This window comes from Aquarana catesbeiana, linkage group LG06 (genome assembly GCF_042186555.1).
Source record: "Aquarana catesbeiana isolate 2022-GZ linkage group LG06, ASM4218655v1, whole genome shotgun sequence".
Taxonomy (NCBI): domain Eukaryota; kingdom Metazoa; phylum Chordata; class Amphibia; order Anura; family Ranidae; genus Aquarana; species Aquarana catesbeiana.
The window spans coordinates 337,400,241-337,413,563 of record NC_133329.1 but is presented as its reverse complement, the minus strand read 5'-3'; the positions used below and the strand labels follow the sequence as shown (position 1 = coordinate 337,413,563).

General features: G+C 43.2%; 1 protein-coding gene across 6 annotated transcripts in view; it reads left to right on the top strand.

The window, feature by feature from the left end:
* RAPGEF4 (Rap guanine nucleotide exchange factor 4) overlaps positions 1–13,323 on the top strand; it is a 488,280-nt gene that overhangs the window by 166,335 nt on the left and 308,622 nt on the right. Inside the window, exon 1 of one of the 6 annotated variants that reach the window (XM_073633884.1) lies at positions 8,266–8,766. The exons of the other annotated variants lie outside the window; for them this stretch is intronic. The gene's annotated coding sequence lies outside the window, so the exon portion shown is untranslated. Of the gene's footprint in view, positions 1–8,265; positions 8,767–13,323 lie in introns of those variants that run through there. 6 annotated transcript variants of the gene reach the window in all.

The window sequence follows — 13,323 nt, the reverse complement described above, 5'->3', positions numbered from 1 at the left end:
AAAAAAAGCATATCTATTTAGCACAAAGCACAAATGCCTACATACTTTTGCTAATAGATGTCCCTCATTCTCATCTCAAAAAGTTGGGAGGTATGCATATGTACTTATTAGTCTGCTGACTTGATTTTAAAGCCAATGACACATAAAATGAATAATCTTAGGGAAAAACAAAGCTGGAAAGTCTCTCGACCTGCCAAGTCATGTAACTAACCTTTCTGTTTTAACTACTTGCCATCCAAGCCAATTCTGACACTTTGCCCCTACATGTAAAAATCTACTTTTTTTGCTAGAAAATTACTTAGAACCCCCAAACATTATATATATATATATATATATATATATATATATATATATATATATATATATATATATATATATATATATATATATATATATATATATATATATATTTTTAGCAGAGGCCCTATAGAATAAAATGGGTGTTGCGATTTTTTATGTCACACAGTATTTGCGCAGAGGTTTTTTTAATGCAATTTTTTTGAAAAAAAAAAACACTTTCATGAATTAAGAAAAACAAAACACTAAAGTTAGCCGAATAAATAGATACCTAACATGTCACGCTTTAAAATTGCATCTGCCCATGGAATGGCGGCCAATTACGGCGCTTAAAATTCTCCATAGGCGACGCTTTAAACGCCCTTACAGGTTACTAGTTTAGAGCTGCATAGGAGGTCTGGTGCTAGAATTAGTGCTCTTGCTCTGATGTTTGCGACAACATGTGTGGTGCAATCACAGTTTACATATGCGTGTGGGGGTAAGGTATGCATTCGTATTTGCGCGTAAGCACGGTGGGACGGGGGCGCATTAAATTTTTGTTTTTATTATTTGTTTTGTAAAAAATTTTCTTTTTCATGCACTTTTTTTTTTTTGGACTAACTTTATTGCTATCGCCAAATTTCTCCTCTAGCCTCCCATGCAGCCGATCACACACAGATCAGTCTAAAGTGCTGCTTTCCTGACTGCTGGTGGGTAAGGTAAAAAAAAAAGGCGGAACCGGAAGTGGCAGCATAACTCGTCGCTCCCGGTTTCCGGCGTTACAGAGAGAGAAGAACAATGTCAGTTCCTCTCTCTCTGTTCAGGGCAGCCATCACCGCCAGCCACATCGCTTTCGGGCACAGCGATCATACGGTAGAGCCTGGGTGAGGTGGCGGCGGGAGGGGAGGTGCGACCCTCTTCCGCCACCTGCAGAAGTGATTGAGTGGCTAATTAGCCACTCGGATCACTTCTGCCTGAAAGAGAATTGCCGGCTGAAAACACACCTACCGAGATGATGCCTGTAGCTGGCATCATCCCGGTATAACCACTGAAACCTGAGGACGTCCATGGACGTCCTCCCGGTGGGAAGTGGTTAAAGAGGATCTTCAGTCCCTCTAAAAAAATAAAAAGTCAGCAGCTACAAATGCTGTAGCTGCTGAATTTATATAAAAAGACACTTACCTTTCCAAGGACCCAGCGCCACCCTCATCTGGGCCAGTTCTTCATCGGTCTTCGGGTCCCCACCATGTCTAGTGTAGGAAGCTGGCTGTGACTTCTTGCGACTTCATGTCAGCCCCCCACTGTGCATGCGCACGCTGCTCTGCGCTTTGTGAATGGTCCCGCGGCCTTCTGGGACCTGATGCATCCCAGAAGGCTGCGGCAAAGGTGGGATGGGTATCTATCAAAACTAGGTACCCGCCCCCCCCCCCCAATTTTTTTAAAAAAAGATAGAGGATGGGGGGTTGTGGAGACAGAAAATCTGAACTTCTTCTTAGGGTGAAGTTCTGCTTTAAGCAGAGAGTACTCTGGTACAGGTTCCACACAGTGGCCTGCATTTTATGAATGGGCTGTAAAATGTAGGCTGTGCTGCTTAGAGCCTAATTCCAGCTTTGCTGTCACTTTAACCACTTCAATACCAGGCACTTTCACCCCCTTCCTGCCCAGGTCAGTTTTCATCTTTCAGTGCTGTCACACTTTGAATGACATTTGTACAGTCATGCAACACTGTACCAATATGGAAGGTTTATCATTTTTTTTTAGACAGATAGAGCTTTCTTTTGGTGTTATTTAATCCTCACTGGGTTTTATTCTTTGCTAAGCAAATGAAAACAGACAGAAAATAAAAGTTTTTCTTAGTTTTGGTTATAAAATTTAGCAAATAATGAATTTTTCTTCACTGATGTACGCTGATAAGGCTGCACTGGTAGGTGCTGATGAGGCTGCACTAATGGGCACTGATGAGGTGGCACTGATGGGCACTGATGAGGTGGCACTGATGGGCACTGATGGACATTTTTCGGTGGCACTGATAACCTGCACTGATTGGACTGCACTGATAATTGGGACACTGATGATCAGTGCCCTGATTGTCAGTGTAAGCAGTGTGCTGACTTTCCTCACACATGGGCAGCACAGTGGTGTAGTGGTTACCACTTTCACCTAGCAGCAATAGGGTCGCTGGTTCAAATCCCGACCACGACACCATCTACCTGGAGTTTGCATGTTCTCCCTGTGCCTGTGTGGGTTTCCTCCGGGTACTCCGGTTTCCTCCCACACTCCAAAAGACATGCTGGTAGGTTAATTAGATCCTGTGGAAAAATTGGCCAAATATGTGTATGTGTTTGTAAGCGTGTCAGGACACCATGGGGCAAGGACTGTGCTATACCACAGATGGACACCGGCAGAAAAAAGTGCCCTGAGGCGATTCAGTTTGCATAGGTAGCGCTATACAAGTCACTCATTCATTCACAGACACAGCTTTGCTGATGGGCACTGGTGAGACGACACTGATGATCAGTGCCATCATTAGCAGTGTGCTGGCAGGTGGGCCAGTTAACGGCACCCCTTTCCTCACACAGCCACAGCATGTGAGGAAAGGATTGCTGATAAATAGCAAGTCTGTTTACATGTGATCAGCTTGGTTTCTTTTATAAAATTTTGCAAAAATCATTTTTCTTCTTCACTTATGTACGCTGATGAGGCAGCACTGATAAGCTGCACTGATAAGGTGGCACTAATGGGCACTGATAGGTGGCACTGGTAGGGTAAGCAGAACTGATGGGCACTGATAAACTGCACTGATTGGGCTGCACTGATGATCAGAACACAGATGATCAGTGCCCTTATTATCAGTGTAAGCAGTGTGCTGACAGGCTTGCCAGTTATCAGCACTCCTTTCTTCACACAGACACAGCATGCTAAACACTGCTGTTTTAGCAATGAGTAAAAGGCTTTCCTTGGATGGCCAAGGTGGGGATCATCATGTCATCTCCACCCACCTCTCCACCTCAGCCAAAGGAAACCTTGTATTTAGAAGAAATACAAAGCTTCCTGGGAATAGCTGAGCAGCGAACACAGCACTGAATACTGTATGTAGCTGATGCTGCATGCAGTTTATACAGTGCTGACATTGGCCGCATGTATTGGTAAAGGAAATTTTTAGTTTGAGCCAGCTTGGCCCAAAACAACTATTTAAAGTGACTATTTATAGTGCGGGCATCAATTGGTTAAGGTGACTCTGTCCCTGCAGTAGAAGACACTAAATGCTTACCTTTCTGATAGGGATCAGCTTGGGCATGCTCTAGTCCAAACCTATATGAGAAATCCTGCCAGGAAGCTGCCACCTGTACTGGGCATGTGTATATGTGTGACTGTGGGGAGGGAAATGCCTCAGCCATTTGATTGTCCCAGTACAGTGACAGCTTCCTGGCGGGCTCCTTCCAGTGTTGCCAACCCCCCGAAGTGAAATTTACTGGCAGAACGTCAAAATTTACAAACAGTGCCCATTTTTTTACTGGCAAAAAAAAACCCATGAAATTTACTGGCAGATACACATTTTTTACTGACACTGCAAAAAAAATACCTAAAATTACTGTTTTTAGTGCTAAACATTGCAAATATTAATATTTGAACTATAAACACATAGCTAGTGCTATTAGCAATGTGTTTAAGTTAAACAAAAGTCAAAAAAATATATTTCTCAATTTACATGAAGGTCAGGTTACTATAACCCGGCCAGCAGAGAGTTCTCCCTTACATCAGAGTCTGCAGGATGGTGACCAGAGACCACCTTCCGCAGTGTGAATACACTAAGGTAAGGGGGGGGATTACTAATATAGGGGGGGAAACCTTTATATCAGTGCCCCCTTACATTATTGTATTCACTCCCGCCTTACATCAGTGACCCCCCCCAGACTGGCCTGGCGGCACTGTCACTGACCTCCTCTCAGGTGCACCCAGCAGGGCTCAGTCAGATGGCTCCAGCTTGGTGGCTATTCTATAGTCTCCTCTCCACAGTCCACACGTGTCTGTCTCTTCCCGTAACCCTCCATCCTGGCAGCACTCCCACTCTTGAATCCTTTCTAGGATCCCCTCAAAGACTGCAGACATGATAAGAGACAAGAGATGGTCAGAGACTGCGGACATACTACAGGAGAAGGACAGAGGCTGCGGACATACTACAGGAGGTGGACAGAGGCTGCGGACATACTACAGGAGGTGGACAGAGGCTGCGGACATACTACAGGAGGTGGACAGAGGCTGCGGACATACTACAGGAGGTGGACAGAGGCTGCGGACATACTACAGGAGGTGGACAGAGGCTGCGGACATACTACAGGAGGTGGACAGAGGCTGCGGACATACTACAAGAGGTGGACAGAGGCTGCGGACATACTACAAGAGGTGGACAGAGGCTGCAGACATACTACAGGAGGTGGACAGAGGCTGCGGACATACTACAGGAGGGGGACAGAGGCTGCGGACATACTACAGGAGGGGGACAGAGGTTGCGGACATACTACAAGAGGTGGACAAAGACTGCGGACATACTGCAGGAGGGGGACAGAGGCTGCGGACATACTGCAGGAGGGGGACAGAGGCTGCGGACATACTGCAGGAGGGGGACAGAGGCTGCGGACATACTGCAGGAGGGGGACAGAGGCTGCGGACATACTACAGGAGGGGGACAGAGGCTGCCGACATAGTACAGGAGGGGGACAAATGCTGCGGACATACTACAGGAGGGGGACAGAGGCTGCGGACATACTACAGGAGGGGGACAGAGGCTGCGGACATACTACAGGAGGTGGACAAAGACTGCGGTCAGGACACATCCTCACAGCAGCCTCCTCCCCTGTCCACCATCATATTACTTCTCCAGTCCACATCAGATTCATCAGTGTGCTGTGTCCTTCTCCTGTACCCCTTTCACCTCTGCCCTGACCTATGGAGAGGTGAAAGGGGTACAGGAGGAGGACACAGCACACTGATGAATCTGATGTGGACTGGAGAAGTAATATGATGGTGAATAGAGCACATCAGTCTCTGTCCCCTGCATATGCCATGCAGCCAGGGCCCAGGGACAGAGACTGATGTGCTCTATTCACCATCATATTACTTCTCCCGGTCCCGGCTCCAGTGAGTCCCAGTAATGTCCTCCTTTAGATCCCAATCCCATCCCCCCCACAGCTTTACTCTCCGTACCTCCTGTGTGTGCACTGTGCAGCCAGCCAAGTCATGCACTGCATGACAGGACAGAGTCGCCTGGGCCTGGCTCAGCTCAGCTGTCAGCTTGCCTTGCCGCCGCGCTCGATCGATTCGAAAATGGCGCCGGGCGACGGTATTACGTTACTGCGCATGCGCCACCCGGCCGAGCGCGTACGAGCTTTCCCGAGCCCGGCCGGCTTCGGAACGGCGCATGCGCAGTTGCGTGGCCGGCTCGCGGCCATCATTTTTACGGGCACCGGTGCCCGTAACGGGCATTCACGGGCGCCCCGAAAAACGGGTTGTTTTTACGGGCTGCCCGTAAATCTACGGGCGGTTGGCAACACTGGCTCCTTCAGGTGCATTTGGACTAGGATCTGAAGATGTCTGAGCTCATCCCTACTCTCTGGCATTTGGTGAGTCTGAATTCACTGGCTGAAGGCCTCATGCACACAGGCACCTGGGGCAGCTCTATTCAGCATCTGTGACTCTCAAGCTGGGAAATACGCTCAAATTTTACATTGTACAGCCCCAGGTACCCATGTGCAGGAGGCCTTAAAGCCTAACTTCAGCTTTGTTTCTTTGTCTCTTCCTGCCCAGGCCACATTTAGGCTTCATGCAACACTTTACCCATATGTAATTTATAATTTTTTCACACAAATAGAGCTTTCTGTTGGTGGTATTTAATCACCACTGGGTATTTTTTTGCTTAACAAACACTTTTACTCATCCCTACTCTCACAGAGCCCTTGGGACTCAGCTAACCACAGATCAGAGTTAGGGGCCGATCCTGGCCCTTTACCACGTGATCAGCTGTCGGCCGTTGACAGCTGATAACATGATGTAAACAGAAGCTGGTAATTGGCTTTTTTTTACCTCACGCTGATAGCGTGAGGAGAAAGAAATAAGACGATTACTGGCTTCTGCAAAAGGGAAATCGGTCCCACACAGTGATAGCTAGTGCTCCTAACCAGTGCTGCCCACCAGTGCCACCTACCAGTGCCCATCAGTACTGCTAACCAGTGCCCACCAGTGCCATCTATCAGTGTCCATCGGTGCTGCCAATCAGTGCCCACCCGTGCCTCATCACCAGTGCTGCCTATCAGTGCTGCCTATCAGTACCACCTACAGGTGCCCATCAGTGCCACCTATCAGTGCTCATCAGTGCCACCTCTCAGTGCCCTTCAGTGCCGCCTAATAGTGCCCATCAGTGCTACCTATCAGTGCCACCTATCAGTGCCCATCAGTGCCGCCTTATCAGTGCCCATCAGTGCAGCCTATCAGTTCTCCTTAGTGCAGCCTCATCAGCGCACATCAATGAAGGAGATAAATTACCTGTTTGCAAATTTTATAACAAACTATGAAAACTGTTTTTTTTGGTCTTTTTTTGTTTGTTAAGCAAAAAAATACCCAGTGGTGATTAAATACCACCAACAGAAAGCTCTATTTGTGTGAAAAAATGATAAATTACATATGGGTAAAGTGTTGCATGAAGCCTAAAAGTGGCCTGGGCAGGAAGAGAGTGACAGTGCCCAGTAAGCAAGTGGTTAAAGTGGTTGTAAACTTCTGAAATGAAAAATTAACAAAGCATATATTTCTATAGTGTGTACTTGCCTTGATCCAAGTGTGATTTCTACCTCCTCTCTCATTCCTCTGCTATCTGTATGAGTAATTTCTGACAGTCTATGCTGAAACTAAGCAATCCCGAGAGAGGGTCCTCCCCTCTCCAGCACATAACAGGTGATTGACAGCCTCAGCTGTGCATGTTTCCCTAAGAGACTATGTGGTGTTGGATATGTTGCTCCCTCCACTCAGGTCTCAGATTACACTCAGCTCTCTGCTTTATCATACCTCCCAACTTTTTGAGATGGAAATGAGGGACACCTATTAGTAAATTTATATAGGCATAGGACACACCCCCTACCCCGCCGCCTTAAAGGAGAATTATACAAATTAAAGATTAGTTAAACCCACAAGTGCTTTTTTTTAAGCACTACTATTACTTTATATTGGCTTTTGAAATTTATAAATGCAGAAATTTGGAAATTTGATAAAAGGTTTAACACTGGGAAACACTTTTTGAAAGATAAAAAGTGCATTTTATATACAACTATATAGATGAGACCAAAATGAGAGACAAATGGAGAGGAAAGAGGGACAGAGGGCTTTGTTCCAAATAAGGGACAGACCCTTGAAATCAGGGACAGTTGGGAGCCATGGCTTTATGCTGTGCTGTGGGTGACATCAGATCCCCACCCCCTGCCTTCTGGAGCCAAGGAATGCTGTGTAAAATGTGTGCTTTAGGAGATGATAGAGAAGAGAGGGCTGCAGATAAACATGTACAACTTATATCAGAGGATTTGGTTAATCTCTTTGTATAACCTGAGGCCACTTTCACACGGGGCGGACTCCGCTTTACTCTGGCTTGCTCAGCAGGGGAGCTGTTCACCGATTCCCCCCACAGAGCAGAGGATGACAGGTCTGTGTCTGCTCAGTTTATGCAGAGTGGACACAGACACAGCCCGCTTTGTTCTATGGGCAGTCGGATGCAAACGGCATTTGTAGTTCATTAGTACCACGTCCAGCCCCGTAACCGAAGGCCCATACCTCGGTACAGACCTGTGATTGAAGGAGTGGACTGCAGGGGCCACTGATTGAAATTTCAATGCTTGGAGGCTCCAATCCAAAAGAAAATAATAAATGTGCTTTTTTTAAATTAATCTTACGGGTGCATTTATTCAATTTTTGCCTGTATCCTGAATTGCAAGAAAAATCTTTAAATTGATGAGTATAGCTTGTTTATATACGTCAATAGGGAACTGCTGGTTTAGGCTTTATTTGCATTTGATAACATCTACAGAACACTATAGATTAGACATGCAGGGGAAAAAAAATCCAGTCCGGAGGGACCTGCTGCCTCTGTGTTCTGCTGCTCTGCACAGTGAGATAGGAAGGGGAGGATCAGCTGTATCCAGTGTAGCATCCTGACCAGGAGTGTCTGTTCACAGATTGTTCTGTAGAGGAAGCCCTGGATAGAATGTGCTGGCTGGATTTTCGGAGGCACTGAGGAAGCACACAGCTGGATACATCAGCACAGGCAAGCCTTGTTAATCGGCTCTTGAAAGACAAGACAGTGAAATCAGTAATATTCTGATGCACGGTAGAAGGGAAATCTGCCACAATCTGACCATGTGCCTGGATCACAGTTGTGGGCAGAGCATCAGGAGCGTATGAAGGGGTACCCTTGGGGCTTACTATAAACTGCATCTATGAACAGACTCTAATGTAAGTTCTTTCTTTATTTTTTTTTTTATCATTTTCACCTACGCCATGAAAGCATTATTTTGATTTCTAATTTAAAAAAAGGTGATTTATAATAAAAAAGATTTTCCAAAAAAAAAAAAGGAAATTTATTTGAAACACATTGATACTCAACGATGTGTTTCAAATAAATTACCCTTTTTTAAAAAAAATTAGAAATCAGTTGGAAAATATTTTTTTATTATAAATCACATTTTTTTAAAATTAGAAATCAAAATAATGCTTGCATTCTTGTTGATCTTTATTGATGCATTTGATTTGCTGGCAACATTGTATATTTGTTGGAGTAAATCGATAGATAGATAGATAGATAGATAGATAGATAGATAGATAGATAGATAGATAGATAGATAGATAGATAGATAGATAGATAGATAGATAGATAGATAGATAGATAGATAGATAGATAGATAGATAGATAGATAGAACGAGCTTACATTTTTGTAATTAAATGAAGTGCAAGAGCGCCTTCCCTTTTTCTTATTTCTAGGTAACGTTTTAAGAATAAAACTTTACATAAGACAAGTGATGACGAGAAGGATGCAGAAGAGTTTTTTTATAGGGTGTGTAGGATAGAGGTTTGTAGACAGGATGGCAGGCTTTAAATAATGGATAAGTTACGCACTCGATGACTGGCATTTATAGCTCAGCTGGTGAAATATTGTTTTCCTGGCAGCTGTCAGGTAGTGGGTAGATCTTAAATTGAGCTGTGAGCTGCCACTAGTTACAGAGTACTATTTCATCCTCGTGACTGTCATTGATAAGTGCATTTATTTTGACGTGTCTGTTATGTAACAAGTGGAGTAATAGTAAAATAAGAGTCATTTTGCTATCTATTGTACTAGATGGTCTGTTTAATTCTTTGTTGTCGTAAGACATGCATACACTATTCGGTAGGGTCACTCTTGATTGGGAATCAAGTATAAGGCTGGCCATACATTATACAATTTTCTTGCACAATTTTCCTTTAGATTTACCAAAACCATATGATATAAGGCAAATCTAAACACTTTCAATCAGGCAGGCCCGTACACATAGTTGAAGGTAAATCTAAAGGAAATTGAACAAGAAATATATGTATAGTTCATTGCCAGCCTAAGTGTGGGGTGAAAAACCTAATTCTAAAAAAATGAGGCTGATTTACTACAGGAGTTGAGAATCTTCACACAATAAATGATGCGACTATTCACTTCAATTATACAACCAAAGTTGGGTATTCGAAATGGTTGAAAAATTGAAGTTAGTTTTACAAATTTAATGTCTGAAGCCTCTAAACTTTTTTAGTAATGCAGCCCCAATGCTTAGGAAAATATAAAGTGTGACATTCAGAGTGTCAAAGGCATTCATTGGGAATCTGTCTCCTGTCCATGCAACAAATAACACAACTTTGCGTAATTGTCAGTAAGGTGTATATACTGTAAATCTGTTGCAGAATTGCTTCTGCAGCATAATACTTAGAAGTGCGACACAATTTACTCAGACATGGAAGAGGTCTAAATTACTTCCACTTTTCATATCACCAATATTTCTTACCAGTATTTCCTAATGAATTTGCCACAGCCACAGTGGCAGAATGTAAAAGCGTCACAGTTATAGACCACCTGATTTGTTGTACGCAAGGAAGGAATTGCATTTGCCCTTAGCACACCAACTGACAAAAGTTGCTCAAATATGAATACAGAAAAACGTGCAGCACTATAAATGATAGAGTATTAAACAGAACAAAAGTGATACAACATCAGTGATTAAATGGTATACATCATGGTAGTGATACTGTAACAAAATAAACAAGTGTGTAATGGTGAGGTAAATAAAGTACAAAATATAAAAATTAAATTGAAAATTCAATTACTCAAGAGTTCACCTAAGCCCAGGACAATGTCAGTTATGACGAAATGCATCGGGAGGAGTCCGTGCCTGTGACGTCATCACATACTTGGATCCAGGAAGTGTTCCTTACAATCCCTGGTAATGATTGTACAGCTCTGTCAATTTTACACATTCTGTGAGTGCTTAGCAACCTTTTATAATAAATTTGACATAACTATTTTACACTATGGAGTTTTGCCCAATGTTCCTTTACGAATGCTGAGCTCATGTTATGCTGGCAGCTGATCACCCTGGTATCCCACTGAGAATTTCCATTGAAGGAGTCCACCCCAGGAGGGAAAGTTTTACCAAGTGGTGGTCTGCCATTATACAAGCACATTAGACTCTTAACTTTATGTACAAGAGTCCACGCATTCTGGTAAGTGCATATCACTTCCATATGGTGGTGGAGCACAGAGTGAAGTCCCTACTTACAGATCGTCTTCTGTTCAACATAGACATACCTTTAGGGTGAACTCTTGATTGAAGTTTGGGACTTTTTCAATTTAATCTTTATACTTTGAACTTTATTCACCTCACCATTACACATTTGTTTATTTTAGTACAGTATCACTACCACAATGTATACAATTTAATCACTGATGTTGTTTCACTTTTGTTCTGTTTATTAATTCAACATTTATAGCGCTGTGCGTTTTTCCACACTGATTTGTTGTTCGCATCAGAAATAGCAAGAAAGCTGTTGCATGGCTTTCATGAATTTGGTGCAGAAAATTCTAAAAGGGGATATAACACCAGAAAAGTGATGTAGATGTTTCCTTGAGTTGCCCCCAAACCAGTCACATGACAGAGGCCATAGCTGTTTTTCAGTAAAATACCGTGTCACACTGTATTTCTTACTGCTGCCTATGGTTAACACAGTATAGGGCTCCAACCCAATCAAATATAATTATACGTTTATCATTTAATGGTATAGTACAAAAGTTGTTGCATGCAAAGGATATACGGGAAACCTTGGTTTGAGAGTAACTTGGTTTGAGAGCGTTTTGCAAGACCAGCAACATTTTTTAATAAATTTAGACTTGATATACAAGTAGCGTCATATCACAACTGAATATAAAAGAGAAGAGAGGCGCCTCTAAGTGTAGCAAATTTGGTTATATTTAATGAAGGTACAACATTTAGCAACATATTGCTACACTTAGAGGCGCCTCTCTTCTCGTTTATATTCAGTTGTGATATGACGCTACTTGTATATCAAGTCAAAATTTATTTAAAAATGTTGCTTGTCTTGCAAAACGCTCTCAAACCAAGTTACTCTCAAACCAAGGTTTTACTGTATATCCTTTGCATGCAACAACTTTTGTACTATACCATTAAATGATAAACGTATAATTATATTTGATTGGGTTGGAGCCCTATACTGTGTTAACCATAGGCAGCTGGAATTTGCTTCTAATCCCCTTGTAGAGGCTTCCATTTGTAGATGGACATTTTATGGTTACACAACCTGGTCACATTGCTATAATCTTTTTATATGGACTATAAACTGAAGGACTTATGAATAAATGGTTGTGGAACAAATCATTTGAGTTTCCATTATTTCTTATGGGGAAATTTGCTTTGATATACAAGTGCTTTGGATTACAAGCATGTTTCTGGAACTAATTATGCTCGCAATCCAAGGTTTTACTGTAATTGTAAACCTAATGACATGACAGTTAACCTAATTTGGAAATGTTTTGTGTCTAAGCCATAGACCAGGGATCCTCAAATTACGGCCCTCCAGCTGTTACGAACTGCACATCCCATGAGGCATTGTAAAACTCTGACATTCACAGACACGACTAGGCATGATGGGAATTGTAGTTCCTGAACAACTGGAGGGCCGTAGTTTGAAGACCCCTGCCATAGACAGACAGAATACTGGTTGCTCATCAATCAAGCATTCAAGAGCAGTACTGCCTGAACAAGGACATGATAATTCCTATTTGATATTAGAGTGGTAGTAGTCCCATACACAATTTGTAAGAAGAGCAGATTAAATATACCTATTTTGCCCAATAACTCTTCTGTATTGACACCTTTACAATCAAGTTGTAAGGTGGTTGTAAGGTGTGTAAATGAAAATTGGTCACGCATAATCAAATTATGTTTCAAATCTAATCCCTCGGATAAAAGGTACTAAAGTGAAGGTCTTTCAAACCAACTGTCCCCAACATTTTTGGCACCAGGGACTGGTTTTGTGGCAGCCAATTTTTCCAGGGACATGGGAGGTTTCAGTAGTCGGTCCTCAGCCCCCCTTCACATCACAACTCTACTTACGTACAGCACAGTCCCTACTTTATATCAGTGTCCATAGTCCCCCTTTACAATACAGCTCCCCCTTTAAAGCAGTCCCACAGTGTCCTCAGTCCCCTTTCACATCACAGCCCTTCTTTACAGCACAGTCCCCTTACATCACGGTTCCCTTTACATCACAGTGCCCCTTTACAGTGCAGTCCCCTTACATCACAGTGCCCCTTTACAGTGCAGTCACCTTACATCACAGTGCCCCTTTACAGTGCAGTCCCCTTACATCACAGTGCCCCTTTACAGTGCAGTCCCCTTACATCACAGTGCCCCTTTACAGCGCAGTCCCTTTACATCACAGTGCCCTTTTACATCACAGTGCCCCTTTACAGTGCAGTC